This window comes from Meleagris gallopavo, chromosome 17, assembly GCF_905368555.1.
Source record: "Meleagris gallopavo chromosome 17, MGAL_WU_HG_1.1, whole genome shotgun sequence".
NCBI classification, from domain to species: domain Eukaryota; kingdom Metazoa; phylum Chordata; class Aves; order Galliformes; family Phasianidae; genus Meleagris; species Meleagris gallopavo.
Genome location: NC_139420.1, coordinates 11901325 through 11922858, shown reverse-complemented (window position 1 = coordinate 11922858; position 21534 = coordinate 11901325). Strand labels below are relative to the sequence as shown.

The window sequence follows — 21534 nt, the reverse complement described above, 5'->3', positions numbered from 1 at the left end:
ATTCTTTTTTTTTTTTTTTTTTTTTTCATTTATTTATTTACTTGATTTGAACATTTAGAGTTAAAACGTATTAATGTGTTAGCGTGGTCACCAATTTTGTGACTTAAAAGACAGTTTAAAAAATATGAGTTTATTTCCTGGGACCCCTTTGCCAGATAAAGCCCAGGAAAAATAAGTTGAGAAGTTATATCATGTCTATATGGAATCAAAGAATCATAGAATGGTTTGTGTTGGAAGGGACCTTTAAGATCACCTAGTTCCAACCCCCTGCTATAGATAGGGACACCTCCCTCCTGCCCAGGTTGCTCACAGCTCCATTCAGCCTGGCCTTGAATACTTCCAGGGTGGAAGCATCCACAACCTTTAGGCAACCTGTTCCAGTGTCTCACCACTCTCACAGTAAAGAATTTCTTCCTAATGTCTAGTCTAAATCTTGCACTTCCAAGACAAGAGTTGCTTGGCCTTCCACTGCTGATGAAATTCAGAGAGGTTCAAAAAATTCAAAAGCCTACAAAATCTTTAATAAGAAATAAAGGCAAGAAATGGTAAGGGAAAAAAAAATTGAGGGATGCCCCACTTCTGTCTTCTTTCAGCAGAAGTCACCTTCAGAATCTGAATCAACTGTGTAAAACAGACAGAAAATAAACATAAGCCACAAAAACCTCAACCCTCACTGAGACCATTTAGAAGGAGAAACTCACAGGGCTTTTCCATTCCACCTCACCCTGCTCATAAAATATTGATAAGAAACAGCAGTGGCAGTTGTTAGCTGGAGCTAGTAACGGAAGCATGAAAAGCAAAAAATCAATGGGATTTTTTATTTGACAAAGAAAGGAAAAAATGCGTGTGGTGCAACTGCTGCATGTGCCTGGTAACTACTTCTGTTTGCAATGCATATGGATATTATTTGGTGCCTACACATGCACTATAATTCCTCTGAAATCACATTTCTATATCCATTGATAAAACTAACTAAAAGAGGTGATGCACTTTATATATCTGTGCATCTGTACATCTTGAGAAGGGCATGTGTTCAGGCACGGTCATGGGGAGTGTACAGCAGTCAGCTGAGCTGAATGGGATTGTGTTTATGGTTCTGTTTGTGGTAGTTTCTTGTCCTGGGTATAAAGGCACATTTTAATTTTATTGGTTTGCAAAGATACTCAGGAAACCTCAGACATTCTTTGCTCTGCAAGTACAGATAATGAGTTCCCTGATCTCTAAAATGCACACATTCAGCTCTTTCTAGCTAGCTGTCTGCTAAGCCCCAGCTTTCAAAGAGAGTGTTTTTGTCTACTAATATTAAAGCAGAGGTAATTAATAGCTATTTACCATATAAAAATTACTTATTTCAATATGATGGCAAGTGAACCTTCACAGCAGCAATGATATCACTAGCTCAACAAGAACTTGCTTATCTAAAAGGAAGGTCAGAGCACCTTTCATGAGATTTATGTTAAGCATCTTGTATTGCTCACAACTAAATACTGAAGGAGCAGATTCTTTCACTGGCTAACAGAAGAGTGAGGTCTTAGGTTCAGCTACTTCCTGCCTTCACCTCAGTCCAAATTACAGTAATCACAGCCTTACGTTAAAGTTGTTTTCCAGACTGGACTGGCTTGAAGTAGGAAGCTGAACAGAAGGTGTGAATCAGCAGTCCTGTCAAACTGATCTCCTTCAGTTTGGGGAGGGACTTTTTATAAAAGCACTTAGTGACAGAACAAGGAAAAATGGCTTTAAGCTGGAAGAGGGTAGATTTAGACTAGACATTAGGAAGAAATTCTTTACTGTGTGGGTGGTGAGACACTGGAACAACTTGCTCAGAGAGGCTGTGGATGCTCCCACCCTGCTCCTACAACTCAAGGCCAGGCTGAATGGAGCTGTGAGCAACCTGGGCTAGAGGGAGGTGTCTCTGCCTACAGCAGGGGGTTGGAACTAGGTGATCTTAAAGGTCCCTTCCAACCCAAACCATTCTATGATTCTAGAAAATACTTGGATGAATGAACACCAAGAAATTCATTCTAGAGCATGTGTACAGACTCAAGGCATTAGCTAAGGGGAGCAGCTTAAAACAAACAATATTCTGTAATTCAAGACTGCAGAACTGGCTTCTTCTCTTTATTCTGTGGTCAAAGATGCCTTTCAAAGCAGTACTACACAAAATGTGAAGTAAGAAAGAAGAAAAATAAGACGCACGTTGATACAATGACTCAGTTTTTCAATTCTCCATGTTTGGCACTGAACCGTTGGAGGAAATACACAGAGAAGAAAATATTTTATCCTCTGCTTAAAGCCTTGACTCCAAGACCACTGAAGTAAGCAAGGACTCTGGATCAGTTTTGTTATGGGCTATCAACACGGCAAAAAAGAAGAAGCAGTCTTGTTATTTGGAGTCCATTAAAACTGCAGCTTTTCTTTGTTTTTCCAATTCAAGAAACAACAAAATGTTCTTGGTTGCTTTTTTTTTTTTTTTCTTCATAGAAAGAACCTCTCAACAACCAGAACTAAAGTAGGGGTGTTCACTTTAGAAAAACTGTAGGGTATTTTCCTTCTTTAAAGCAGCTAGTAAGATTCAAAGGTACAAGAGAGGCTCAGCATGATGCAAAAGGGAGTTTCATGCTTAAGATGTGAATTACTATTGGCGTGACAAGCTTGGTTTCTTCCACTATAGAAACAGAAGCTGACATAGATAAAAGCAGTATAGAGATCCTGCCCAAGACCCCAGCTCCACATTCTAAGCATAGAAGCTTATCCATCCTTACTCAGCCAAGTATGCACCCAGCTATAAGCACCTGAGTTATCTGAGTGTATTGCTGATTCAGATCCAGGTGCTATAAAGCAAGAACCCTCACAGTACAGTAGAGTACAAAATTGTGTTCATTACAAGAGACATCTATTCAACTCAAGAAATGAACTCAGGAATTAAGGAGCCCTCTGTGATACAATCTCTATAACCTCCAGAGTGTTATGTGGTTGAGCAGGGAGTAGTTTGGTTTAATCCAATACATTTGTAGGATTACATTTACAGCTAGTTAAAGCCAAACTAAGACCACAAAGAGAAGGTCTCACTGCTCCTAAATACACATTCCTGTTGCTTTGTTTCCATCAGCCACTATATAACTAGATAACTCAGCTTTTGGATCTACAAATGAGCATAGCAGGTAAAGAAAATAAATAAATTAAAAAGTAAGGGAGGATGGATCAGAATGCTGATGTGAATACATGCCTATAAGATTGCTAGATGACTCAAAGGAAGGCATGAAAACACTGTACAGTGAAGGAAAATGAGGGAAAGAAGACATCATGAATGCAGTCTTAGGTTCTATCAGCTATGCAACCGCTTTTTTGGTTAGGTGGATATGGGCTGGCTTGGGTATCTCAGAATAGCACTGCACTACAGAGATATATCCAGAGTGACTAGGAAAAGGAGTTGATCAATATGCAGAATTCAAACTCTTGTGCTAAATGTATTTGGTATGCCCTGTAGGACCTGCCAATAGTTCAGGAGTAAATGCCAGATTACCTGAGAAAAAGATGCAATGAACCTGTGCAAGTCATAAATCCTTTAACAAGGAAGACTGAACTGAAACAAAAACAAAAAAAAAACCAACAAAAACCCAACCATGTACAGCATTTTTTAAATTACTTTTTTTTTTTTTTTTTTTTTTTTTAAACCTTGTGCAAGTTTGGCCCAATGTATCTTTGATCTGCAATGGTTTGCTTTCCTACTAAGCTTATCTTAAGGATGCCATATTCTGGAAGTTTGTGTCTGCATGGAGGAGGTCGGCATATTTTGATTGTAAGTCAGAACTGATTGTTCACGAACTTGGGATTTGGAACTTAGGTTTTGAAGCAAATCACTCCAGAGCTTTCACTCGTTTTCAGCTTTCCTTAGTAAAAGTGACGTGCTGTCAAATGAGTTTAAAGGCCTCATACATCAGTTCTATGATTACACTTCGAGAGAAAGAAAGAGGCAGAGAACTTCAGATGCCTAAGCCTTTCACCCATGAAACTGCTCATTGTGCTAATTCATAAAAAGCCTAGATATCAGGACATTAAAATTTAATTTTAGAGTGAAAACATTATTTGAATTCAGTGGCCTGTGATGCATCTATCTATTCAGAACATTCTACCAAGAGAACCTATTAAAGTACTTACTGCAATTATTATTTAATATTGAACATTTTATACCAGCAGTGCCTTGAGACCAAACAAGTCAATGTTGTGTTACATACCACACAAATGTAACATTATTATAACAGTCCAAGGATGATCACTTTAAAGTGATGTATGTGTTGTTTTGTGCAGCACTACAAGACCACAGTGACTTCCATGGTTATGGTCCATCGTCAGGAGGGACTAGGAACATGAGCATGTTGTGATTTCTAATGAGAATAAAGTACTCTACTGAATGAACAATGCCAAAATAAGAAATAAAATAATTCTTTCAACAGAACTAAGGGATTTGTTTTCAAATCCAACTCGGTCACATAATTACTTGAGCTCATTCAAAGATGACAGGTACACACAGGCAGGGATGAGGCTGTATCTCTAGAAGAAATCACACTGTCTTAAATCAGTCATGAAACTGCATCACGAGGTTTCTGGTATGTGGATACTCAAAACCCTTTGACCTGAGCACACCGAGAAAAAGAAAGCCTAAGAACACATTTGAAAATCTGGATCTTTTAGATCTGAAACCTCTATATCAGGATTTGAGGGACAGGATCTGAATTCAAGAGAAATTGGTTGCAACACAACACCCTGGTCAAGGTTGTAGTACTGCTCTTTCATGCTCCTATTACTTGGACTTTCTGAACAAACGACTGTAACCATGGAGTGGGGTTTCTAGAGAGATTGCCAGCTTGCTACTAGGATGTATTAGAGACTGGTGTACCAGTCATCTCTGGTAAAGTTATTTACCCTGAATAACTTCAGGATTAATGAGTAAATGTATCCTAATGTATTCTGAACTCACACCTCCATCTGACACATCAAAAACAACACAAATACATCATTTCTCCTTGTAGGAACTCTGCTCTCAGCAAAGCACAGACTTAGACTTTCCCTGCCTATTTAAAGTCTCAGAAGCTGGAATTATCTATAATTGCATGTAGACACAATTCACAGCTCATAATCCAAATCCAAATTGAGGTCCTAACTGAAACAATTATTTTTACATGTAACAGCAACTTTGTGCAGCATGGAGATTGGGGATTTCTGGGGAGAGGAAGGTTGAGATTTAAAGATGTATTACTGGCACAGATGTTGGCACATTCATCTAAAAAAAGAAAAAAAATGATATATGTGCTTTTGTAAGTGAGAATTTCTAATATATAGCTGATGTTTCATTCTGCCCTTACCAACCTGCATTCTAGAAAAACAAATTATACAGTAACAGAGTTCCTTGAGAGCACAAAGAGAACAAAAGGTTTTGTAAAAAAAAAAAAAAAAAAATTCAACCAAACAACAAAAGATTCCATAATAGCAGGTTGCACCAAGACAAAAAACTGCTCTTCAGGATAAGAACAGATGAAGACTGAGAACCTGGACAAAGTCAGCAGGAAAAATTATATAAATGGAATATTATCAGCGTGCATCAAATAGCCAAAATACTGAACAACAACCTACCTCCTGCAAACAGAACTCTGGGCTTTGTCACAGACATTCGAAAGATGCCACTATCAACAGCAGACCTCATCCTAATGCAGTGCAGTACACTGGAATATTTCTAGCTTAGGACCAAGGTAGAAGTTGTATTCTTAGAAAACAAGGAGTAAAATTACTTATCTACTTAGTTACACCAACCCAAGTCCTTAAGCGGAAAAAACAGAGGACAGATGTTTTGCCATATCTATGAAGTAGGAAAGATCAGTGTCTCCAGTTCCAGCTTTCTTCTCTTCACCTCTCCCTCATGTTTTAAGACTTTACCACCTAAAGGACCACATAGATTTGACCAAAACAGGTGAGACGGTACTCACACAAGCATCTCTACAGACAAGTCCAAGGCAGAATTCACCTCCAGCATGAGCTGTGGGGGTAAGGAGCTAGAAGAGAGTCAGCACTCAGTAAGCTGTTCCGAAGGCACTACTAACCACTGAGCACACACTTGCCTACAGAAGAGCCCAGTAAAAAAGCATTTCAGTAGAGATTGCAGATAGATTGTATCCTGTGCAAGAAAGAAAAACAAACAATATGTATCTGCAATGTCCTTAAAACTATAACTTCCCTACAGATACAAACAGCAGTTTCAATTTTACTATGTGTATCCATATATGTAATGCAGCAGAAGTTTCTATGTAAACAAGCCTTACTAACATCAGATACATTTAAGTCTTAACCACCAAAAGTTTCATGAGGCCTTTGTAAGAAAGAGTGGCATGCACTGTCACCAGCGCTCCTCCTGGTCTTGTATGTACAAATCAGGACTCATCCCATTTCAGGGCACTGAATGTGATCACAGCCTTAACTACCATTCTGTTTAGCCAAAACTTTCATATATTGAAGGCCAGTAAACCTCTGGCTACTAGAAAAACGGAATCTTTGAAAGAAAGAATCAAGAAGTAGCAAGGTAGAAAACAGAAAGTGCAGGAAGAGGAATAAAAGATCGTTAGCAATTCTCACTATTAATTAAACAAAGCTAAGGAGGAAGAGGAACATAGCACTTCAGATAGCTCATCGCCAGGACTGGAGGCAGGGGGGTGGTATTCTCCAAGGCCTTTTGTGGGTTACCACAAAGAGAGTTCACAGATCTTCCACTCACTTACTTAAATATTTGATATGAAATTAAAGCCCTGTTCCAACTTTTATGACCACTGTCTCCCTCATTCTGCCCTCCTCTTATTCCCAGCAGACCTCTCCATCCTTCACATGCCTGTCCTCAGACCAAGACATCAGCACAATTAGCACCAGCCCACTGGCGCCAATTAGCAGCCAATAGTGTCTATATGCTAGGAGGGGGGGATGGAGGAGCGGGTCTTGTGTCTCCAGCCTGCCTTCACACTCAATTAGATTAAGTGGAGTCTCCTGGCTGTGGTTGGTTGGACAGTTGTTGCAGTAATTGTGTCTTCTCTGTTGCTGCAGGCAATCTCCTCCCAGGCTCTCCGATACCCCCTTCACTGACTCCCTGCGTTGTCCACTTACATCAACACGCACTTCTTCAAAGAGGAAAGCCGGGAGGGGAGCGAAAAGGAGCAGAAGGGAGTTAGGGAAAAGAGGGAAAGACCTCAATGTCTAGGTTTAAAACTTTTGAGCCTGAAACTTCAGGGCCGTGTCACTTTGACCTCCCCATCATTGTTCGTGGTGACTGCCACATGCCCCAGCCCGAAGTGGGGACAGAGCAGGGTAGGTCTAGTAAAAAGCCTTGCCAGTGATCCAACTCTCCTGGCATTTCACAGGGCAGCGCCAATGTCTTTGTGGGGAATGAAACACTGATGTTTTTAACTCAGAAATAAGAAATGAGCTGGTGGTTTCTCATTTTTGCTCTTGGATGTTGGCAAATGCTGGGAAATGAGGAGGATAATTGAAGATCAGCTGAAGTTACACTCCTGTAATTCCGGAGCACCGCTCGGCACTACTTCAGCATTTCTCTTTGGTGTAGTTCTCCTTCAGAACAACACTTTGCAGATATCTGATGAGCCTGAAATCCAGAATTTTCAATACAGAGGTAAAAAGAAATCTGTTTTTCTACATATTCCCAGTTAATTTAAGCTGTTTTCTAACACCAAGTTGAGATAGTGCACTACTGTCAGTGCTATAATAGAACTTACTCTGACAGAATACTCTTTGCTTTCATTTTATTTTTAAACTCATGAAGGACAACTGCTACTTAGCACAAATGTAAATATTTGGGCTTCTTTTGTAGATTCAAGTGCCTTCCTGTTTTTAACAGGATAGTCTTATTCTGAATAGGGTTCATTTCTGTTTTGACACCTATTTTAAGATGGGTTGAATTGTGTTCTGGAGCTGCTGATCTTCTCATACTGTCTACAGAAGAATTCCGGTGCCTAGCTTAGATTAGATGGAAGGTCTTCCAATGACTCAACCAAAATGAGAAAAATCTCACCCATAGCATCACATAGCTAATTGTTGTCATTCTGAGTACTGTTATTGACATGCAATTTAAAAGCAATTGGAACATGGAAAACACATATGACTTTCCTAATAAAACACTTGATACAAAGTAGAAGAATCAATTCTCCAGAGTAAGATATTTCACAATGCTAGTGATAAAAGGTATCATCTTAGGGGGAAAAAGGTCCAAAATTTCAACACAAATGTGTGACCAGGACCTGCTCGTGCCTCTATGGTAAATATGTTAAACTGAAGACATAGAGGAGTAGGTTTTCAAGGAGTATAAAGCTATCATTTAATTTCTACACCAGAGGCAGAAGTGCTGCACACATTTGGACAAATCTCTTCACCTCTGTAAGTCACAGATAAAACTTGCTATCCCAGCAGGGGACTATGAAGGCTTATTAGCACAGTACTTCAAATGTACTCTCTCGTGCTTTGTATCAACAATGAAGCTTTTCCCATGAGGTGCTGGCCGAAGGGAAGCTATAGTATTGATGTGGAAGTTTTACCTGTGTTGTATTTGTTGGTGATCTTACATTAGCATAATAGACATTTCTGGACTGAAAATTTTTGCTTAAGTATTTCAGATAAGAGTAAGGAACTGACAGCTAGAAGTAAAAAGAACTATGCCCTTTGTTATAGCTCTGCCTCTTTCCCAAGAGCTTAGGGAGCATTGGCAATGCCTTGAAATTATTGCAAACCTGCACAGACAGAAAGGTGTGCAGAAAGAAAAAACTATTTAACAAGAATACAAGAGAATGCACAGAGTACTCATGAAAGATTAGGTCACCAACAAGGATAGCTGAGTAGTCCAGCACTAATTAGTGAAGTGTCTCAGGAAAGGAAGGCTTAGATCTAAGCAGGTATACATAGTATTCCATCTCCAAAGGACTGGACTTTTTGGAACTACATGATTTTGAAAAATCCTACTGGCACAGTTTGACAATAGTATTCTACCAAATTGAGCATAAGACACATGTTTGAAACTACATTGTGCTGTATTGACAGCAAAGTCTTGGAGTTTCATTTTAGTTTGTTATTTTACAATCTGTATTGAATTTGAACTATGTGACTTATTACATGAATGGTATTCTGCTTATTCACAATGTCAAATGTCATTTTCCCAAGATATTTGGATCAAATTCTGCATTATACACCTGTTCACAAAATCCCCTTCACATCAGTGATATTCTCTATTAACACCAGAAACACACGCACAGAACCCAAACAGTACACTGGGACCATTTCTACAAACAAATGAGCAACTCCAGCTCACAGACTAGATTTTCAAAACTGTGCTTCTACTCCAAAGCTTACCTTGGAAACATATTTTCAGATTCTAGAAAGAGAATATGATAATGAGCATCCAAGACCAAGTCTATCTTGAGTTTCAGCAATCAAGCCAAAAAACAGAGCTAACAATCATCTATATTGAATTACCCTCAACTCAGTTTGCCTGTTTCCTATCCCTGCTCTACTCCCAGGATGTGTTCAAACTATAACTAGGCAGCCTTTGAGCCCACCAGCAACAGCCAAACAATGCCTGGTTCAGGTTTCCTATTTGCACTTCTCTTCCTATCTTTTAACTTGAAGTGGGTGTCTTTCTTTACTTTTACTATTTCCAAGGTATGATTAAACACTCTATATGCCAGAATTACTTTCTCCCTGCCTCTTCCTTTCTCTATACCCAAGATTTCTCTTACAAGCCGTGTCCCATCTTCCATTGATCATGTTCATCAGTGAAATAATTATTTTAGGCTAAAGACTACTCTCCACCTGTTAGAGCATTCTTCATTCTCTTAGCTCTTCTTGTCCATTTCCAGTGTGCTTGCTTTCAACATTTCTTATCTCAGGTCCTTTCCTACCTATTTCTCCACTGCCCTCCATTAAGAAGTCCATTTTTACTCTCTTGCCCTACTCTACTTTCTCTTTTCCTTCCTTTGATCTTTCACTTTCCTACTCCTCCTCCACATAACCTGTCTTACCATCCCTGCATCCTATTCCCTGATTCTTTCACATCTGTCCTCTACTTTGTCTGTTTTCCTCTTGTCCATGAGTGGGTTGTGAAGATTGCTGGCTTTTTGTTGTGATCAGGAAACATTTATTGACATCAGAAACATCCTCATTAGCTCAGGACAGGTGGGAAGCATCTTTGTTTCCTGCAGGCACCATCTCCTGTCTTCTCAGTAACCCAGAATGACAGCCCCACGGCTCTGACGTGGAGATATCTGCTTCTCTCCACCCTTCCGTCTCCACCAGTTAGTAGGGCCCCAGCTCAAACCCCCCCCCAGGTGGAGAGCAGGAAGAGGCTGATGGGCAAAGACGATCCCAATTAAATCCTGTTAAAACTCTTTCCTCTCCTTTTGACTTTGCAGGGTTTGGAAGGTCAGGCTCAAGGGCTAAACATTACAAAGCTCTTGCATCTGACTATTGCAGAATGACAGAAGTCAAGCAATTAAGACTGTGAGCAACAAACAAAGGAAGAGAAAATAAAATGGGCTAAAATTATTATCCACATATAGGCAGTAGAAAAATTCAATTTATACCTTGATTTTTTGAAATGTTGAACGTAGGTCAACTAGAGGTTAAGGACCTAGTTCTGAACTTAAGTACCAAATACTAAGTATGAAAACTGCAGGAGAGCTGAGCACATTTTACAGATTTAAACTGACGTCAAAACAAGACAAGTCACCTCTTTTCAGAAGACTATTTGTCTTTCATTGCATAGCGCACACATTATCTGACAAGGCATTGGGAGGTATATGCTCAAATAACTACATTATTACCTCTAATGACAACTTAATATAAAAATATCTACAGATTTCTTCAAACTACTAGAAATTTCTAATGTTACTTTGGTTCTTAACTGAGGAATAGTACATCAGGGGACTCTGGGCCAATAGTTCCCACTGCAGTCCAACTATTTTCAAGGCAATGCCTGGATAACTGAACTATCTTTGAACATTCTGAGTGGGAAACTGAAGAATATGTGTCAGGCATAGCTCATAAGCAGAATAAATTGCTTTGCACTGTGTTCATGATACCACTGCTACATCAATTTCTCAAGATAGATATAGTTTCATTTAGAAACATATTCACTGTTTGCAGACAATGTTGCAGTGACTAAAATGTACAATTATTCCTTAAGCATGAGACCCTGATCTGGCCCAATTTTCCCACTACCTGCTGATACAACCAATGAAGCAGGACTGCTTTGCTCAGTGCTGCCTCCAATCTAATTTGCAACATTCCTGGAGGTTGCTCTTGAACACTGAAAGCTACGTTTAAGGCAGCTGATTTATCCCATGGATTTTCTTCCTTAGAAAGAAGCTACATGTTGTTTAAAGGATTTAGTGACCCAGATGTGTTCCTGAAAGAGAGCCTACTTCAAAATCTGTTCATAAGAAATGGCATTTTCTTTGGTTTTTCCTCATTTCAGATTATTTGGAACCAAACCTATGGATCAAGGGAAGACAGCAGAATTAAACTCTCAGTTTCATCTGCCCATTCAGTCATAAGTAAAGAGGTATTTATTCCATACTTATAACTGCCTTCATTCCCAACCATCAGGCTGTAACCTGCTGCTCATCTCCCCCACTATGAACCAGGGCATCAACTTTGCTTCTGAATCAGGAACCACGAGGAAGATTACTCTTGTGTACCTAAATGTACTGCAAGAATATCTCAGACACATCTTGTCAGCACTTAAACATCCATGACAGGCTTCCCACAACATTTTCCAGGTGAGCACCCTCGCTCCTTCTACCGTGTCACACGCTCATCATTCACCACTCACACACGGCAGGAGCAGCCTGTTGACATGGTTTCTCTCACTCTTCCTGGCCCCTGCAGCTGACCTCCCGTCTCCCTGGCTAGATCAAATCCAGGAGATGGTACTTAGAGCTGGGTCACTGGATGGTGTTAAAAGCCTTTCTCTTCTTCTCTCAGCAACCAAAGTTGGAAGGTGGCAAGTGGGAGAGGAAACACTTCAAGTTGATTTTCCTTCAGGTGATGCTTCTTGTCAGATTGGAAGGGCTCCCAGATACAGGCGAGGGACAGGAAGAATTGGCACAACTGCAGATTCGTGTTTTTGGAGGTTTAGGAACCACAGTTAGATGTACAGAGACAGTAACCATATTACCAATTTTTTCTCTCTCTCAACAAGGCATACAGCAAAGGCAATGAAAAATGCTGTGTGAAAGACCCTATCTCTAACTTACTGGTCTATCACCGCCTACTTAAGAATTTGACAAAACACATTTGCAATTCAAACCAAACAGTGCCCGTTTGTATTTGAAACAAACTAGTCAAGTATCTCATTTCAATTTCAAAGGGATGTTGTGTCAAATTGAAAAGCTACTCTTGAGCTTTCTATGCAGAGAAAAGGGCTAGGGCATCAATGCAAAGATTCAGACTCCCACTATTATGACCTGAGCGTACTAATGAATCTTACCGTCTCTGGACAGCCTCACTTAGGATCTGCATCTATACACTCTCTGCACCTTGGTCCTGGAGCTTCACGTAAGCCTAGACTCACACTCCATGCCTGGACTATGGTATAGAAATACCTGTGGCCCTCCTGTCTTTGTTGGTCTTGATTCACTGGCTGGACTTCCCTCTTTAGCCTCAAACACTACTCACCACCCTGTACTTGCCTGATTTGGAAATTAATCTGTCAATGGAAGGTGTTATTATCAACAACCCAGTCAACAGCCCTCTGGTACAGTGGGACTGTGGTCACTGGCCCTGCTCACCCTTAGCTCCTAACTAATCTTCCCCAAGGGGAAACACCCTTACTCTTGTGTTGCTCCCTTATAACAAACAGCCTCCCTTTTCCATGTTTATTCTATTATTGTTCAATACAACTGCATAAACAAAACTAGGACAAAACTTAATGTGACACTCCATCTCCTACTTTACCTAATAATCTTCTCCAAAGCCTATTCTATACTGGTTACCTTTACCTTAGAAAAATCCTACCAATAACTTTACATTGTACCATTGGGAAATAATATCAGTGGAAGGTGATCTAGAAGTATTAGGGCCCCTCACTACAAGACACCAAGGCCCTGGAGGGTGCCCAGAGAAGGGCAACAGAGCTGTGAGGGTTCTGGAGCATGCACATAGCAATTGAACAAATCAATACAATGGGAAAGGTATTATAGCAGAGATGCGCTGACAGAAGTATCAGGACAATAGAAAGGTGCTCTAAAGGAAGGGAAGAAGATTGTTCACCTGTATCAGAAGATTCCAAGTTTACAGCAAAAAAGCTCCACCAAAGAGGGACGTCCAGAGAAAAATCCTTCCTCTGTGACAGTCAGCCCTTAAATGAAACCTAAGAGAGGCACAGCCAGGCTCCACCCCTTCCTATCACACAGCTGAATTGCCTTCACCTGTGCTCCCAGGGCTGACCTGTTCTTTTTCCCCTGGTGCTCAATCAGTGGTTCAGGCCGAGACTCAACAACTCCCGTACAACACGTCTTATAGGGAATAGCCGAGAGAATTGGGATGCTTCAGTCTGGAGAAGAGGAGGCTCAGGGGTGACCTTATCACTCTCTATGAGAGACCTGAAAGGAGGTAGTAGCAAAGTGGACATCCAACTCTTCTCTCAGGTAACAGCCATAGGATAAAAGGGAATGGCCTCAAGTTGTGCAAAGGAAGGGTCAGACTGAGTATTAGAAACTACTTCTTCCCAGAAAGAGTGGTGATGCACTGGCACAGGCTGCCCAGGGAAGCAGTAGAGGCAACGCTTGTGGAGGTGTTGCAGAACCATGGAGATGTGGTGCTGAGGCACACCTTCAGTGGTCATGGTTGTGATGTGCTGACAGATGGACTTGATGATCTTTGAGGTTTTTTTCCAGCCTTACTGATTCTATGATCCTGTAAATGTAATAGCACCACTCAGATACAAATAATCTTCTGTCTGAACAGAACAGGCCTTGCATCCCTGTAATGACTGGTGATTCAACCATTCTGTAGTCATTTCCATCTTCTTTGACTGGTGATACATTGCATTGCATTGTAAAATGACTGATGAGCCCATAGAAAAATCCCACAACTCAGCTTCACGTAGCAAAGAATCAAGCAGAGTGAGTCAAATTTGAATGGACAAATTAATCTCCTCTTTCAAACTTCACTTAAGAAACACACAGTTCTCACCACAGAAGTGATTCTCTCCTGCACAGTATGAGGTTACTTATATCCACATGTAGTAAGTTACAATGGTAAGGCTTTCATACTCTCATCTTGCTCACTTGAAAAAGATCGTCAGATACAGATTCTCCAGTGGCCAGTGACAGCACTGAGGGCCAGCTCTGCAATCTGGCCATGCAGGAACTTATACAGGAGCTTGCAGTCATATAAATGAGCTGAACGACAGTGACCACGTCTAAATGGGTGGCTATAAAATCACAGCTACTCAATTCAAGGAACAATTCTACACTTAATACAATTCCATCGCATATACTCTCTAGCTAACTCATTCTGTGATAATGAGCACAGTATCTTAAAATACAAGGCAGGATGTTAGGATATTTTGTCAAAAAGACTGAAAATACCATCACATTATGGAACAATTTCAGAGCTGAATGCACTGCTAAGGTACTTTTTTCCTTTATTTTTATTTATTTATTTTTTAAACTTTTCTTTGGCCACCATAGGTAGAACCATTTCCCTTCATACAACAGAAGGTGAGTCAGCAACTGATCCTCATGTGAGCTGAAGTTCATACCCACAAGCTCTACATCACATAAGCCCCCTAACCACAACTTACACATTCACAAGTCTTCTGCTAGCTTTCTTTAACTGTGCATGTTGCTGCTGCTTGCTCTCCATGCAAAACACCCGTTTGTAACCACTGAAAGAATCTGCACTAAAAGTATTCTTCCCTTTCCCAGAAATGGTAATCAAACAACGTTTCTGTGGAAGCCATCTCTTTAAACGAGGCTTCCTCTCTATTCAAGATGATGTGGTTGGGATGCTTCATCCAGTCCATTGATCTCAGCACTTTATAGCACAAGCCATAAAGCATATTGGCAAGTGAGCAAAGTTGCAAACAGAAGTGTGTCAGCGTCCAGCATGTCAGATCCTTAGTGGGTTGGCATAAACAAGGAGGGTAAAAATATCCCATCATTGCAGCAGGCATAGAGATTTCTCAAGTGGCTTTTTTTAATAGGTCATGTGCCCCATTCAGCAGCTCCAGCTGATGCTTCCAAAAGAAACCCATTAACAGCCTCCCCTATGTGCTCCTTATTGTTTGCACAGCTTTAATGGCCCCATCTGGCATCATCTTAAAACCTCCTGGTCAGAAGCAAACAGCAGCTTCTGGTTGCAGTGGTACAGCAAGTTGCACTTTTCGATCTTCTTTCTTTACTGTCAAGATCCTACTTTCAGAATAAATTTATTTTCCAGACAAGGCAAAAGTTTGAAGGTGTGTAAGCACCTGTAGTCTGAGTTAATTTCTCTTCCTTAACAATACATTCATGTCTGCACACCTGGTGTATGGGCCTCCTTATCTGTTGTGGTATCTATCTGTACTACTCCTGAGAGACTCCATGGACAAAGAGAAGACAATCAAAGCATGTCCACAGTGAAGAGCAATGGAGAGGCCAGCCTCTGAAACTCCAGCACCTGGACAGGGCAGATTTCTGTTACAAGATATATCACCTCCCAGAAAAACTTGAACATCTGTGTATCATCTATTTTACTTACTGAAGACGACTCCCCAGATATGACACTATGATATCCCCAGGATAGAAAGCGGTCAGGTTACTCTAGGGAGCTCCCAATGTTGTTTTATTTAGGCAGATCCCAGCTAGCATGGACAACAGCAGTGGTAAAGATAAGCTGGACAGGCTTCAACACAACTGGGAAAAGCAGAGTGAGTATCCAATAGCACCTGCTGTGTTTGCCAACACAAACCAGTGTGACTGTCTCACTGATTTATTTGACTGCACTGACATGCTCTAACCTGGGAGAAGTACCTCCACTTGGGAGGTCCCAAGATCACTCTCGGGCTTTCAGATAAACACCAGTTTATCGGTAAGAGATGCTGTTTGGATATTCTTCAGAAGGCCACATCCTCTCTAGGTCTGACCCTAGCTTGTCGTTACAGGAGCCAGGCACGTGTTTTTGAGGTAAGCCCCAGCCTAGCCAAGCTTTTAAAAGGATGCATATTCCTACCCTACATGGGTATGAAATCTCTTGGAAAGCCTTTAGGCCGCAGGCACCTTCTGAAAAACAGCTTCACGCCATTAGGAGGTTCCCAGTGTGCTTCTGGGAAGCAGAGCCAGACAGTGGGGTTATTATGAGAGCAAGAGCCGAGGCAGGAAGCTGACAGAGTTTGTTTTTGGCCCTCTCCCCTTTCTTCTAAAAAACAGTGCTGCTGAGCGCTAGCTGAAAGGCCAGAGACAGTCTGCAGTCGGCTGCTCTTTACTAAACAAAAGTTTACTTTCATCCGCTGCGCCGCAGCCGCTGGAGTCACTTCCTCCTTCCTCCGGCCTTTCTTCAAGGCGAGAAAACAGTCGGCTCTTTCACCACGTTAAGAAACCCATTACAATCAATTTAGCCAGCTCACAGACAGACTCCGTGTCTACTGTATTCTGTTACCCGTGGCCGGGAGGGGGGGGGAGAAGACCTGCTGCCCAACCTCCCCTCGCGCTGCCTTCCGTAATGGAACGATGCCGGCGCCACCAGCTCTTGGAATCACGCTAACAAATGAAGCTGTCATCAAACACCTCTTGGGGCAACAGGGGAGGGTGCGTTCTTGCGGTGGAGTTGCCTTCGCTGCAGTGGTCCTGCTGGCTAATTGCTCAGCGTGGAGAGCACACACTTAAAGCGCTATCGTCCTCGTCAATAATGGGGTATTAGGTGCCTCCTGCTCAGCGCGGCATTGATCTGTTCCAGCTTTCCCCTCTTGTTGTGTTGGTGGGTTGTGTGTGGTTCCCCCCCTCCCTTTTTTTTTTTTTTTTTTCTTTTTAAGTGTTTTCTGAGCCTGTGTTTAGCATGAGTGCTGCTTAAGTGCTAATTGTTACACCACAGATTGATTGGCGACAAGATGGCTTGCCAAGTTTCTTCTCCCATCGCCCCGGGAGGGGTGTGGAGGAAGGACAGAGGGTGGGGGCCAAGAGGTGGGGAGAGAGGGAATCCTTTTGCACTCACCGACTTCCTCTCCCACCGTCTTTCTGAGCTGGAAACTCGTGGCCTTTCAGACCTCCTCTTGCTAATTTCCATTCCTGTTTTGTTGCTTTCCTCCCTGCTGCAGCAACTGTATATACATCTCTCCATTATTTGACATTTCCTTAAGATGCTGTCCTCTGACTTGATGATTAAGAAGAATGCTGTAGTGACAGAACACTAGGCATCTTGCTTTTTCCTTCACAAAAGAAAAAAAATAAAATTAAACCAATAGCAACACAAACCAAAACAACAACTAAAACAAAGCAACCACCTCTGATATCTTCATTCCTTCCGATGGTCCCTTTCTTCGTATGCTTATGGTTCCAGAAACCTGAACGTCTGAGGCCAACAGAGAGATGGAGTGAGAACTGCACAATAAATGGCACAGCAACAACATGACTCTCTAGAATTCTGAAGCATCCTGGCAAGCCCGAGAGCAAAAATTTGAAACTATTGCAGATCTAAACCATGCAGATAGCAGACTCAATACCTACACTATTAGTATTTTTCTACCTGGTGTTAGAAAAGATAAACTCATTTTCTTCCAGTATGTTTAAGGACATATAACCCTACCATACAAGTGCATGAATTCCCTCTGGAAATCTTTAGGCCATAGACACCTTCTGAAAACCTCGGGAAACCTTCTGAAAATCTCACATGAAGAAGTCCACTAAAACCAAAATCCATTACTTCAAACTCTTTTATGTTTTGGTTGGTCACCAAACATTCATAAATTGCTATAGAACACAAAGGAAAAACAGTATCTCTGTGAAATGTATGAATTCATAGTACAATCCCCAATTCATTCACAGGGAAACTGTGGCAGGAATGACAACTAGCAAGCTTAAGGACACAGAGTTCATGTCAGAACTGAAAACAGAACTCAGCATTACCTGAACATGGTATCTGAACAGCAGCCTCTAACACTGCATTTATTACACCCTCACAAACATTTGGGAAAACCAGTATTCCATGGTGTCAAACCTTCGTCAGGTACTTGCTACTGTTGCATACCCCAGCCTTATTCTAAACGTTGGAGCTCAATGAACAGCTTAGTACACACCCTGTATTCAAACACTGCCGTTTTTTCAACTTCCCCAGCAAAGCGTACAGTTGAATATAATCATTTTGATTCCTACACAATGCTAGGTGGTTATGTGGCTGGGCAGCATGATTTTATAACTTATCAAAAAATGAGAAAGTTGTGAACTGGAAAAAAAAAAAAAAAAGAAGGCAATGAAATGTATTAATTCAGCTTTTATTTTGCTCACTACAATAAATTTTGAACATAAGGGTCTGCTTCCCAGACATAACAGTTTGTATCAGTTGAACTAAAATTCTGGATTTGCTTGGGGTTTAACGTTCAAAAGTTCTAACAGAAGGCATAGCCTTAAACTTTGCTTTTTAATTAACATTCATGCTATTAGCACTTCTGTACACTTGAACATGACCAGAAAGCAAATGCAAGCCTCACAAGCACACTTGAGTTGAAGTTTGCTTTTGAATTCAAGCAAATACACACAGGCATTTTTTCTCACTGATTCCTCAAGCTCTGTTAAATACACAGGAGTCTGGCCCTCGGAAGACTGCAAGAAACAGCTTTAGCATTACCAGCAGCAGCTCATGGTCATTCATTGCCCTCAGGAAATTAAGGACAGCCAGGACAAGGATATCCCACAAAAACAAACCTTGCTCCTCAGAGACCAGGTCAAACCAAAGGAATAAAAATGGCCCATTACACCTTACTGACATTACCTTCTAGCAGCACATGCAACTTGCTCAGTTCTGGCTACATCATGGACAACCAGTTAAAATGAGAAGTGAGAAACATTCTTAAAAATTGGCCAAGAGGATGTCAGATGCAGGCAGAGGTTGACATGCAGTAGAGTGAGAAACAGTAAACAATGAACTGGGAAAATTAGAACTTTTCTAATTTCCTATTGGGTATTCTGTAGTCTATTCCCTGCTGACCAGATATATGATAGTAATCATTACTAGCTGATTCTAACCTGATTTTCAAAAGACACCAAATAGATATTTTTTCATCACCTTCAGGAGATCTATGGAGTTTCAGTGCCTTTTAAAGTAGGTCACAAAAATGCACTGAAAACATCTCAGAGAAGCTTCAATGGGAGAAGGTCAGAGGGAAGGAATGAAAATGAGAACCTTCTAAACAACCTTTGCTATGGTAAATTCTCACATTGACAACAGTAAGTCTGACTTCATTTGGTTGCTAAATCCATATGCATACTCCACCTGAAAAGTTCTATTACCACTTGCAAATGTTAACTTCCAAAAAAGCATTTGTTCAGGTCCTCTGTAAGACAACACGTAGCAACACTGTGAAAGAAAGAGCAGAAAGTGCAGTTGGTCAAGTGGGATTCACAGTGAGTTTTAATCACTTGCACATGTAACTGGAACAAACAACCCAACACAGAGAAAGAAACACACACTGGAAAAAAGGACAGTTATGCTTGGTGTGTGCTTGCAAGGAAAACTGTTTTCTGAGTTGCCCTTGTCCAAAAGCCACAGAACAAATCGCTGAGGTTTTCCCCCGCCGCACAAAGTGCCTTTTAGAATCCAAGGTTTTCTCCTGTGGGACAGGAGAGAAAGAAAAGACAACTGGCGTCGAGCTGCATATTGTCTGAAGATGCTGTCAAGAACATCATAAGGAAAGAGCTGTGTCTGAGGTCATCAGATTAGAGAAGGAACAAGGAACCGAGTGGGGGCTGGGAATGGCAAGGGAAGGGGGAGGCAGAGTGACCTGTGTGACCTCTACTGCACTAACTTGATATAACAAATAGTTCTGAAAAACCAAATACTGTTAACCCTTTTAAATTGGGTCATTCCCTGCTGTGGATGGCTCACAGAACAGGATCTTTAACTCCTTCCTCCCCACAGGCTTTCAAACATCTCCAGTTGACAGCACACTGGGACATGTTAAATTTATAGCTCTCACTATCGACAAAACCATTCTAAAAAAAATCCCAGTCTATTTAAATGCACGTATTTCAATGATTTCAACTCCAAATTTTAGCAATTCAAGGCAAAATGCAGCCTTTGCAAACATAAAGGCAATCCCTTCTCATACTGAAAAGCTCGAAGACGAAGGGACATTCTCGAGGTGTACAGAGCACAGTTAGTGACACCAAGTGCAATTCAAGGAGGGGAATATCTTCACAGCCCCAGTCTTGCACTTACAGCGCCTTACTCTTAAAAGATCCCTTTGCAAACCCTTTGCTCACAAATCCAAATGCTACAAGAAATTGTAAGGTATCTTAGACTCTCCGGTTCTATTCCTAGCCACAGATTAAAATGGAAAAAAAGGATCCAGAAGTTTCAGAATCCTAAAAAAACAACTTTAAATTCCAAGTTGGTTTTGAACATGGATAACTATTTCAACAGTGGTTCCAAATTTTCAATTACTATTCCCTTATTCTTATAAAAAATCTTCCTTTTCTTACCCTGCTGTTGCTGTGATAGCCACTTGTTAACATGCACAGCACCATAGCAATGCATACTTTTCCACTTGGGTGCCTGAAGCGAATTTGCAATTTTGAGACACCCACAGCAAAGCCAGTCTGCTTCTATTCTAAGACAGAGGATAGACAGTCTCCCTGTGGCACAGTTGCCATGGAAAGGCCATTCCAGCAGTCAGGGCTGGCAGCACAGCAGCATCTGACTCCTCACAGCCCTAATGGGAAGGAGCCAGTTTGTTGTTGCAAGGGTCTGTGAATGGACAGCAGCATCCTGATCTGCTATCCCCCTCTGCTTAGAGCAGGGCACAGATCAGATGGCTTCCAGAAGTCCCTTCTGACTTGAATTATTCTGTAGTTCTGTGAAGAGATATGGATTGCTTTGAAGAGCTGTTTCTCCTATATCAGATGTCTAGAAATCAAAGATGAGGTCTGTCTTTATAAATAATTTCCTAAGTGTTAACAGGCCAGAAAAATGTGATATTCTCATTCAGTTGTATTTTCCACCACAGTTAACATATAATAAAGTATAGAAATTACTCCTGGAAAGAAAAATGCATCAGATATTGTAGAGAGTGTACAAAAAACCTAAGCAGAACAAAAACCAAGCCATCGTGGATACGATTCTTCCTGTTTCTAAATGCAGAAAAATATTCAAAATCCAGGATTCATTCTCCCTTAATCTGGTAAGTTATGAAGAAGTCTGTTGAGCTTTTTCCACTTCGTTAGAGTTGAGATGAAAATCCAGTCCGTGTCCCATCACTTCATTTCTGTAGGAGAGAAGTAAATTCCTCCCAAACCTCTG

The 21534-nt window shown here is 41.1% G+C and overlaps 1 long non-coding RNA gene across 2 annotated transcripts in view; it reads right to left on the bottom strand.

Moving 5' to 3' along the window:
* Positions 1 to 14399: 14399 nt before the first annotated feature.
* The window catches only part of LOC109370292 (uncharacterized), a 43132-nt gene continuing 35997 nt past the window's right edge, over positions 14400 to 21534 (bottom strand). For both annotated transcript variants that reach the window (XR_014887057.1, XR_014887056.1), the window contains exon 3: positions 14400 to 17449. This is a non-coding gene — a long non-coding RNA (uncharacterized LOC109370292). The remainder of the gene's footprint in view (positions 17450 to 21534) is intronic.